At 38.1% G+C, this 11867-nt stretch overlaps 1 long non-coding RNA gene across 1 annotated transcript; it reads right to left on the bottom strand.

The window, feature by feature from the left end:
* Positions 1–3717: 3717 nt before the first annotated feature.
* On the bottom strand, positions 3718–6080 carry LOC114822225 (uncharacterized). The gene is made up of 2 exons (XR_003770384.2): positions 4980–6080; positions 3718–4225 (listed from the first exon to the last, which is right to left on the bottom strand). It is a non-coding gene; the product is annotated as an uncharacterized lncRNA (long non-coding RNA).
* Positions 6081–11867: the final 5787 nt, after the last annotated feature.

The following is an 11867-nucleotide window of genomic DNA, read 5'->3' as shown; positions in this document are numbered from 1 at the left end:
ATTGCACAGGTTGAAGTCACTAGCTTTATTAATGCTGGTGACCGAGATAAAACCCGAGTTCATGTTAAAATGATATCATAATTTTCGTTATATTGAGAACTGAGAATTTAGACCCTTTTTTTATCTTTCCCATTTTTGAAATTTAAAAATTGAATTACTTTTCTATACCTTTTTGTGATCATGCACTGAGAATTTGTTAATTGTATAACATGAGAATTGTTATTAGCATTCCAAAAATCTTATTCTACACTCCAAACTTTCTATATTAGAAAAGAAAAATATACTTGTGAGGAGTGTAGAATGAGATTTTTGGAGTGCCAATAACACTTCCCTTAATATTATGAGGTAGGATTTATACTTTCTAAGATCCATTTCTCATGTTTAGAGATTGCTTGATTTAATTACATGTGATATAAGTTGATGTGTTTATACCTGTACAACATAATTTTTCACATAATTTCTAATCCCGCAGCAACGCGCGGGCAAAACTTTCTAGTATTTAACTATGCGATACATACATATATATATATATTCTGTAACGAACTATATATTAATAAAATGAATTTTTGAGTTTTGACAAGACGCTATTCTAATATAGAAATATGTATTTTCATTAATCAAGACCTTCTCAAATTTATTTTAATACATTTCGAGTAATATGACGTCAAGTAAAACACTAGATAAGAGATGGCTCGACGAAACCCCTAGATGGGCTGAGTTGTTCTTGACAAGGTTTCCAAGTCTTTTCAAATGTAGAAAAGAACAAAATTCTAAAAATCTTGAAGAAAAAAAAAAGCACAAAAATATTTTTGTGCTTTCGTGGATGGCGAATTCGATATCAAATTAAGTTGTCCGTTATGTGATTTAGCCAAACTCCATCATTCCTTTAATGTAAATTATATCGTTGTACTAAAAAAAATGCATAAACCCTAAACCCTAGAAAAAAGTGCAAAAATATTTTTGTGCCCTATATAATCTCACCTTTTTTTTGCGAGATAACGGAAAAATTAGGTCTTTATAGAAGTAGTAGCAATGGCAGATCCACTGCATGGGTGAATGTATGCTAAAATTAACATAGCTCAGGTTGTATTTAGCCCTCATCGCGATGCTCTTAGTAATCTCCATTGACATGAGGTAGCTAGGGTTACATTGTTTTTGGCTCCTGTGTAAGTAAAATAACCGACCTCATTCATTCGACGTCCGGAATGTCATGCAACCATCCCCACACAAAATGCTTAAGTTCTGACATTAAAATTCATCTGCCCGGGTTTTTTCTTATATAAACACACCAAAATGCATCACATTACATAGAAAATTAGAAATTAATAAGCAACTTTTTAATTAATTTACACAGTTGAGTCTGCAACCTACCAATGAGGTCAAGCACTGTAGTACTGGGTCTTGTGGCAATGCTTCTGGTAGCATGGCCTGCAGCACGAGTAGTCCATGGCGATCAAGGTCAAGATGCCGCAGGCCTGACATGTGCCGTGCTCTGCTTTGAACGCTGGTACTCATGCGTCACTGCTTGTTTGGGACACGGTGGCAGCGGGGCGGATGTTAATGACTGCAACGGTACGAACACTAAGTGCGACGAGCAATGCCATCGATCACCTCTTCTACCACCACCTCCACCACGATCGATGCAGCCACAGCCACCTAAATTACCATAAGCTAGCCTGGATTTGATCAACTTCACACACACACACATATATATATATATATATGCGAGTGTGGAGCCTAGTGGTCTCAATTATGTCTACACCAATAAAAGAAAAGGATTTTTACTTTATATAATTAAGCTTTGATCAAATAAACAACTTAATTGCAACATATTCTGTGTATTTATTTGTTTATGACTATTGTTATTTGGAACACATTTGCACCAGGAAAAAAATTTCCTTTAATTTAATACCATGTTACATTACAGGACCAACTCACAGAAAGGGAACTTACAGAACTCGATCATTATCTTTGCCTGTCATATATATTATATTAAAAATAACTGACCCTTGGTCCCGAAGCTTTTGGCTCACCATCAATCAGTATTATCTGCATGACCTTTTCTTTCTCCTTTTGTGAAACCATTTTCTTTATATATAATCTCCCGGTAACAAATGCGCCACAATCACATTATGTTGAAAAGAACCTATACTCACAAGTCACAACAAGGTACACATACACCCCTTTTAAAGTTTACGGCTATAAGTAATAGTTTTGGCAATGAGGTCCAGTGTGCTTCCTGTACTTGTAACACTGCTCTTGCTAACATGGCCTGCAACACAAGTCGTCCACGGCCAAGATTCATGTTCCGCTGCCTGCTACAACGGAGTGATGTCATGCGTGGTTGGGTGTACCAACAATGGGAGCCAACTACCAGATCCTTCATGTCCGGATGAATGCACCGAAGATTACGACAGCTGCATGGAAATCTGCATGCCCGACCCTGAGAAATTATCAGCCCCTATACGGCCATGATTACTGCAGCCAGCAGACAGAGCTTTGCTAAATTATATTATATATATATAGAGAGAGAGAGAGAGACACACACACACATATACACGTCAAATAAAACGAAGCTTGAATGTTAACAGCTTTTGATGAATGAAGAAAACTTACTGCTAACCGCAGTCAAATATATAGTTGTTCTTTTTCAAACTTGGAGGGGATATCTCTTCAAACATGAAGATAATATAAGTATATACCATCTCGTATGTTTTCGACGAGGAAAGCTGCTTGCTAAAGCTTTGGTCGCTCTTTGATTACAGACTCTGCATTTTATGCCATGCAATGTAAATCACGCCACATAGTAGCCAAAAGGGCTTTATAATTAAAGTGCCAATCCGTCAAGTCCAACGTTATTTTTTTAATAATATTTTAGCATAAAGTGTAATCTCATGGCCAAGCTCAAAGAGCCAAGCCAGCGTTATTTTAGTTGAATTAACCAATCTCAAAGCAAGTCGTCTATATAGGTTTCAATCCCATAGTCATGCAAGTGGAAAGCCAAAAATTATTGGTGAGCAATTCATCCTAATGAAATGGCTTTCAACCCCGTAGCCACATCACCTCCACTCTCACTTACATCTTTAACTCAACTTCATTCAGACTAATATAGCAATTATTCATGCATTACTTACCACATTTTTATATCACATTTATACTACTTTTTTAATAGAGATAGGGTCTACCAACAACATGTGGGTCTCATCTCTATTAGAGACTATTAGAAAGATGATATATACAAATGTTGTATGAAAAATGCGAAGAGTAATGGTACACTTATTACATTTGTACCACCTCTCTAGTAAAAGTAGAGCTCACCAACATATGTGAATCTCATCTCTATTAGAAAAGTAGTACAAATGTGATATGAAAAATATGGTAAGAATATAATATATTGCTGGATTTGAGGCATTAATGTTGTCATGTATTAGGGGCATTTTTGTGCCCAAAATAGAGACTCCAACGTTATTTTTCTGAAATCCCCATGGCCAACCTGAAGGAGTAACCCTTCATTATTTTAGTTTAAATAAGTAAATCTAAAAAGAAAATATATTTCAATCCTGGCCATACAAGAAGTAAAAAGCCAAATAAAAACTTGTACTTTAGTTCTACTTCAATATGTATGAGCTTCTTTTATTATTAAAAATCACATATCATACTTTCTATTAACTACATTGCAAAAGATGAAGATTGGTACAGAGGAAGAGAAAGAATTGGTAAAGAGCAACAAAAGAGATTGTATTGATTGATTAAAGAAAATGTATACAAATGAACTTACTGAAATGATTGTTATACAATCCCTTATATAGCCATATAACCTATTACAATAATACCCCTCTAACTATATTTCTGTTATATCAGTTATTACTCCCCCCTCAAACTAAACTTGGAGTATCCAAGTGAAGTTTGAACTAGCCAGGTATTTGAGACTGATCTGCAATTACTGGTTTCCAACTGTCTGCCCAGTTCCGTGCCTGCTCCTAGTGCCTGTAACATCACCAAAATCATCTAAAGTCTCGCTCTCAAGATGTAAAATGTCATCCTTGCGATTGTGCTCTTGTAAATCCACGATCCCAATCTAGTTTCAAGATGGCCAATCACACCAGCTTCCTCAAGCGTCTCTCTGTTCGCCGCCTCTTCCATTGACTCATCCATTTCCCATCTGCTAAATCAATTTTCCAATAAAGACGTCGGTAGTATGTTGCTCACAAAGCACTGCAACCATCTTGGACAACAAAGCAGTGAACTTGCTTAGTAGAGTCCAAAGTAGCACTAAATCCATTAGAATTGTCTTTTCTTTAAGTAGAACCCAATACAAGCTCCCCAAAAGGTAGATCAATGAGCTTAGCAATACAATCAAATCTGGTCTTGGTCTGAACGTACCCAACAAGTTGTCGACTGTGAACTGAGAAACCATAGTAACACACTCACTGTATATGCAAATTATCCCTCCTAAATCTTGACAGAAACTGGCACCAAATCAACTAAGGAGAATGACACTCCAGGAAACTAAATATACCAAGGAGAATGACACTCCAAGAAACTAAATCTACCAAGGAGAATGACACTCCAAGAAATGAAATCTACGAAGGAGAATGACACTCCAAGAAACTACATCTACCAAGGAGAATGACACTCCAAGATCTGCCGAACACCAAAAAATTAACCAAGGAGAATGACAATCCTGAAATCTTCTGAACACCAAAAATTAACCAAGGAGAATGACACTCCAAGAAACCCAAATTAACCAAGGAGAATGACACTCCAAGAAACCAAATCCAAAACATACAATCTAAATCAACAATGGCAAGAAACACAAAGCATCATACAGTGAGAGAGCTCGAACCCCCCCAATGGGTTCGGAGAGATCGAGTTCAAGAATCCAATCAACGTCACAATTCAGCAACACAATGCAGGAAAAGTAGAAAACCTATAAAAAAATCTCAACGCAGAAAAGCTTAAAATGTCAACAGTCTCACCGGCAGTCACCAAACAGTTCGATCTGGACCCAGATGAATAGACCCCGCAATGGAAATGCAGATGGGCGACAAAAACCTAAGCAGATTGGTAGATCGCAGAGCAGAATAGCAGAAGAAGGAACCAAATCTCTAGATCACTGATCTCATTGCGGCATTTAGTTTCATTCAGACATTTTCACAAACACCATATATGCATAAAGAAGATGACAGATACAAGAAACAACTTGACAAAGTCCAAGATCCCACTGTTCAATCAGCAACACAGAAGAGAAATTCCGAACAGAACCCAAACGTCGGCTTATCCTGGAGCTGGATAAAGTTTAGCAAAATCGCAAGGGAAGCAACAAAATTCGAACAGTCGATAGAAAGAAGAAGAAGATGGGGACGCCACTGTGCCCATTCGTGAAGGCCGGTCTGCCATCAAAGCCAAGCAAGAAAGATGGGGATGAATTCTTCTCCCGGATCATGGCTACGAACTCCGGGCCGTTGTTGGCGGAGTACTCGACGAGCTTGTCAATCCGTTTGTATAGCTCCCTGGTCTGAGACACAGTAGATAGGGCGAGAGAAGAGCCCTTGACAAGCAGAACAACACCAAAAAACTCCGGCTCCGACCAAATCCGTATCGTCAGCGACGACCTACTCGCCGCCAACCGCCAAAACCCACATGACTAGAACACCATTCTTCAAATATCCCGACCCAGATCCGCAAACCCAACTTTCATCCAGACCCAGTTCGAGAAACTTAGGACCCGCATCAACCCAGAATTAGAAGAACGATTGCGAAAGCACCAAAGAAAATCTAATAGAAATTTGGAAAGAAACTAAGCTAGAAACAGATGAAAAATAATGAGAAATGGAACCACCAGAATCAATGGTGTTAGCCTGGTGGCTCTGATACCATATTAACTACATTGCAAAAGATGAAGATTGGTACAGAGGAAGAGAAAGAATTGGTAAAGAGCAACAAAAGAGATTGTATTGATTGATTAGAGAAAATGTATATAAATGAACTTACTGAAATGATTGTTATATAATCCCTTATATAGCCATATAACCTAATTACAATAATACCCCTCTAACTATATTTCTGTTATATCAGTTATTACTTTCTTGTATTAATATATGATCAATTCACGGGAAGATTACTTACAATATATTCGATCATTATCTTTGCCTATTCCGAAGCTTTTGGCTAACGATTAATCAAAATTATCTGCGTGACCTTTTCTTTCTCCATTGGGTGAAACCATTTTCGTTATATAAACATCCCCCAGTGACAAAGCATCACAATCACGTTATATTGAAAAGAACCTACTCACAGCAAGGTGCACACATATATACCACTTCTAAAATTTACATAATTAATGGCTAGGTCAATCAGGTCGAGTGTGCTTCCTGTACTTGTGAAATTGCTCTTACTAACATGGCCTGCAATTCAAGTCGTCCACGGCCAAGAGGCATGTACCACTGCCTGCTTCCGCGACGCGATGTCATGCATGGTTGAGTGTAACAACAGTGGGAACCAAAGCAAACCACCAGATGCTGAGTATTCGGGTGAATGCAGTGAAAGTTATTACAGCTGCATGGAAAACTGCCCTGAGAGTCTGAGACATTATCAGCCCCTATACGACCATGATGACTAAAGCCAGCAGATAGAGCTTTGCTAAATTATGTCACATATATTAATGAAGAAAAATAAAGCTTGTCTGTTAGAACTTAGAAGCATGAATTAACGAAGAAAAATAAACAAAGCTTGTCTGTTAAAAGCATGAATTAATGAAGAAAAATAACTGCTGCAGTCAAATATATAAATGTTCTTTTCTTTTTCAAAGTAACTTGGCGGGTATCTCTTCAAACATGAAGATAATTTAATTATATACCATTTCTTGAGTGTTTTCGACGAGGAAAGCTGCATGGAAACGCTTTGGTTGCTCTTTGTTTGCAGACTACATTTTATCCCATTCAATGTAAATCACGCAACATGGTGGGAAAAAGGGCTTTATAAAGTGCCAATTATTGAAGTATAAATGTATTTGCTGTGGTAGTTTCATTATAAACAAAGTGTAGGATCTAATGTAAACCTTTGGATCATATTCCAATTGGTATTTAGATTAGATTGGATTAGAATGAGTCATAGCTCATGACATGTGCAAGCATCTTATATGATGACTTTGAAATGAATGGTTGTGATGGATTTGTAATGTTGTGAGAGGGTGAAATTGTTTCTCACTCCTCCAACGTTAAAACATGCTCTTTGAGCTCTTTGTTTTGTGAACAAGTCGAATACACTGAAACCTTTGAAGAAAGCTCTGCTCTCTGTGTGTGCATTTTACTGTTCCATTGAATCTACCCGAAATCAAACTCTAATATGGCCTCAGAGCCAGGTTGGATCTCAATCTGGGCGTGAATCTGTGACAAGGGTTGCAGCTAAGGAACTCGACAGAGAATCGAGTTTGCTGCGATTGAAGATCAATCTGAAAAATCACTGGGTAACTCGATAACAAGTCTAATATGGCTGGATCGAGTGGTGCTGATCTTCGAGCACCGATTTTCAATGGGGAAAACTTTGATTTCTGGCAGATAAAGATGAAGACTATTTTCAGATCTCACGATCTGTGGGATATGGTTGAAACGGGGTATAAACCTCCGGTGAAGAAAGAAGATGAAGAACTCAATGCCGCTGAACTAAAGCAGCTAAAGGAGAACATGATCAAGGATGCTAAGGCTCTCGGGATTATTCAAGGTTCTGTGTCCGATGAAATTTTCCCACGAATCGCCATACTGGAGACGGCAAAGGAGGCTTGGGATGCACTGAAGCAAGAATTTATTGGGGATAAACAGGTGAGATCTGTGAAACTCCAAAGTTTAAGGCGAGATTTTGAATACACTCGTATGGGTGAAAATGAAGCATTCTCTGTGTATGTTGTGCGATTATTTGATCTTATGTCACAAATGAAAAGTTATGGTGAAGATATAGGAAATCAAAGAATTGTGCAGAAGCTATTGATAAGTTTGCCTAAGTCTTATGATAGTATTGTTGCTGTGATAGAAAACACTAGGGATCTGGAGAGTGTTGATGTGCAGGATGTTGTTGCTACCCTAAAGGGGTATGAACAACGAATTGATAGACATTCTGAAGATAGAAATGAAAAGGCATTTGCTAGTTTAAGTATAGCTCCCAGGAAGAACAATTACAATGGCAATCAGAGTTTTAAACCCACAAAGAACTGGCAGACAAAGAGTAAGAAATGGGATAACAAATCTGTGCACCATCAAGGAAAATTTACTGGGTCTTCTGATAATGTCAAGAATGCATGTAAGTACTGTGATAAACTTCATTTTGGAGAGTGTTGGTTCAAGGGAAAACCAAGGTGCCATAACTGTGATAAGCCAGGGCATTTTGTTAAGGATTGCAGGTCAAAGAAGGTTACTCAACAGGCAAATTATGTCAAACAAGTGGAGAACAATCCAACTATGTTCTATGTGTGTATGGCTGCTGCAGTGAAGAAGGGACAAGATGTTTGGTATGTTGATAGTGGCTGCAGTAATCACATGACAGGAAGAGAAGATTTACTGGAGAATATTGATAGAAGTGTTACTGCCAAAGTTGAGATGGGCACAGGGGAGTTGGTTAATGTAGTTGGAAAATGAGAGTTAATGGTTGCAACTAAGCAAGGCAAACGGTACATCAAGGAGATCATGTTAGTACCTGGTTTAAAGGAGAATCTATTGAGTGTGGGACAAATGATGGAGCATGGATATTACCTTGTGTTTGGGGGAATTGAAGTCAGAATTTATGAAGATTTTACATGCTCTAATCTGGTTGTTAAAATTCCTATGAAGGGAAATCTAAGCTTTCCTTTGAAGTTGCAACCAGGAATACAAATGGCTATGAGGGCAGGTGTTAAACAAGCTGCTGAGATATGGCATAGAAGACTCGGGCATCTAAATATGAAGGCTCTCATGCAACTTCAAGAGCATGACATGGTGACTGGTTTACCTGAGCTCAGAGTGAATTCCACAGTATGTGAGGGATGTGCTATTGGAAAGCATTCTAGAGATGCTTTTCCTAAAGAAACAAACTGGAGAGCTGCACTACCATTGGAGTTAATACATACTGATATATGTGGACCAATGCAAACACTTACCAAAGCTGGAAACAAGTATTTCATCACTTTCACAGATGATTGTACCAGAATGGGATGGGTCTATTTTCTGAGAAACAAATCTGATGCATTTGGCATATTTAAGAGGTTCAAGGCAACTGTTGAACTACAAAGTGGATTCAAAGTGAAGAAATTAAGGAGTGACAGGGGAGGGGAGTATACTTCTCTGGAATTCTCTCAATATTGTGAAAATCTTGGTCTAGAAAGACAACTTACAGTGGCCTATTCTCCTCAACAGAATGGTGTTGCTGAGAGAAGAAATAGGACCATTGTAGAAATGGCTAAATGCATGATGTTGGAGAAAGGGATTCCATTTGAATTTTGGGCAGAAGCAGTGAATACTGCAGTCTACATTCTCAATAGATGTCCTACCAAGGTCTTGAATAAGAAGACTCCATTTGAAGCTTACAGTGGAAGAAAGCCTGGAGTAAAACATTTAAAAGTGTTTGGATCTTTATGTTATGCACAGGTTCCATCACAAATGAGGCAGAAACTGGATGCAACAAGTGTAATGTGCATATTCCTTGGCTATGGAACGTGTGAAAAGGGTTACAGGTTGTTCAATCCTAAAACTAACAAGATTGTTATTTCTAGAGATGTAATATTTGATGAGAACTCTTGTTGGGATTGGAAATCTGGTAATAAGAAGACTATGTCCATCTCAGTTCCAAGTGATGTTGATGGAAGCAAAGAGAATGAGACTGAAGCTGTTGAAGATGATGCAATATTTGAATGCACAGAATCACTACAGGAACAACATGAGCAAGTTATTGCTTCTTCTTCAAGACAAGAAGAGCAAATAGATCATACCAGCTCACAAATGTATGATCATACTCCATTAAGGTTCAGAGGCTTGAATGAAATTTATGAAAGGTGCAATTTCTGTGTGATAGAACCTGAATGTTTTGAAGAAGCATCAAGGGATGAGGCTTGGAGAAAAGCTATGTCCACAGAGATTGAGATGATCGAAAAGAATGATACATGGGAGTTGGTCAAAAGACCATTTGATAAACCTGTAATTGGTGTAAAATGGGTTTACAAAACAAAACTCAATCTGGATGGTTCAGTACAGAAGAACAAGGCACGGCTAGTGGCTAAGGGTTATTCTCAAAAGCCCGGAGTGGACTTCAACGAGACCTTTGCACCTGTGGCAAGGCTTGATACCATTAGAACTCTCATTGCTTTGGCAGCTCAAAAGGAATGGAAGTTGTTTCAATTGGATGTTAAATCTGCATTCCTAAATGGTACACTGCATGAGGAAGTATATGTGGATCAACCACAGGGATTTGAAGTTCAAGGACAGGAAGATAAGGTCTACAAGTTGAAAAAGGCTTTATACGGTCTGAAACAAGCTCCTAAAGCTTGGTATGATGAGATAGACAATTATTTCAATCGATCTGGTTTTGAGAAAAGCCAAAGTGAAGCTACTCTGTATACAAAGTTCAGTGATGCAGGTGTGCTTATTGTATCTCTGTATGTAGATGACATTATCTACACAGGGAATTCTGATGAAATGATTCAAGAATTTAAGAAGGATATGATGAAGCAATATGAGATGTCAGATCTGGGATTGTTACATCACTTCCTTGGTCTAGGCATAGTTCAAACAGATAAGAGTATATTTATTCATCAGAAGAAATATGCCAAGTCACTACTTGAGAAATTTGGATTGAAAGAATGCAAAGCAGTAAAAACACCACTTGCAGTTGATGACAAGTTATCTAAGGAAGATGGAAGTGAGGATGCTGATGAAAGTTTGTACAGGACAGTGGTTGGTAGTTTGTTATACTTGACAGCTACTAGACCTGATCTAATGTATGCATCATGTTTGCTAGCAAGGTTCATGCACAAACCTACTAGAAAACACATGGGGACAGCTAAAAGAGTCTTGAGATATGTGCAAGGTACATTGGATTTTGGAATCGAATATGTGAAAGGAAAAGCTGCTGTGTTGATAGGCTACTGTGATAGTGATTGGGCAGGAAGCTTGGATGACATGAAGAGCACCTCAGGCTATGCATTTAGTTTAGGTTCAGGAGTGTTTTCTTGGGCTTCTGTTAAACAATGCAGTGTGGCTTTATCTACTGCAGAGGCCGAGTATGTAAGTGCTGCAGAAGCTACAACACAAGCAATGTGGTTGAGGTTTGTTTTATCTGATTTTGGAGAAGAACAAGTGGAGGCTACACCTTTGTTATGTGACAACACTTCTGCCATAGCCATGTCTAAGAATCCAGTGTTTCATCATAAAACCAGGCATATTAATCGGAGGTATCATTTCATAAGAGATGCCATTCAAGACGGGACAATTGAACTGCATTATTGCAGCACAGAGGAGCAATTGGCAGACATCTTTACCAAGGCTCTTCCTAAGGATCGATTCGAATACTTGAGAACTGCTCTTGGTGTGAAATCAGCAAAACATTTAGAAGGGAGTATTGAAGTATAAATGTATTTGCTGTGGTAGTTTCATTATAAACAAAGTGTAGGATCTAATGTAAACCTTTGGATCATATTCCAATTGGTATTTAGATTAGATTGGATTAGAATGAGTCATAGCTCATGACATGTGCAAGCATCTTATATGATGACTTTGAAATGAATGGTTGTGATGGATTTGTAATGTTGTGAGAGGGTGAAATTGTTTCTCACTCCTCCAACGTTAAAACATGCTCTTTGAGCTCTTTGTTTTGTGAACAAGTCGAATACACTGAAACCTTTGAAG

This window comes from Malus domestica, chromosome 16 (assembly GCF_042453785.1).
Source record: "Malus domestica chromosome 16, GDT2T_hap1".
Classification (NCBI taxonomy): Eukaryota; Viridiplantae; Streptophyta; class Magnoliopsida; order Rosales; family Rosaceae; genus Malus; species Malus domestica.
The sequence above is the reverse complement of the archived record's forward strand: the minus strand, read 5'-3'. Positions and strand labels throughout refer to the sequence as shown.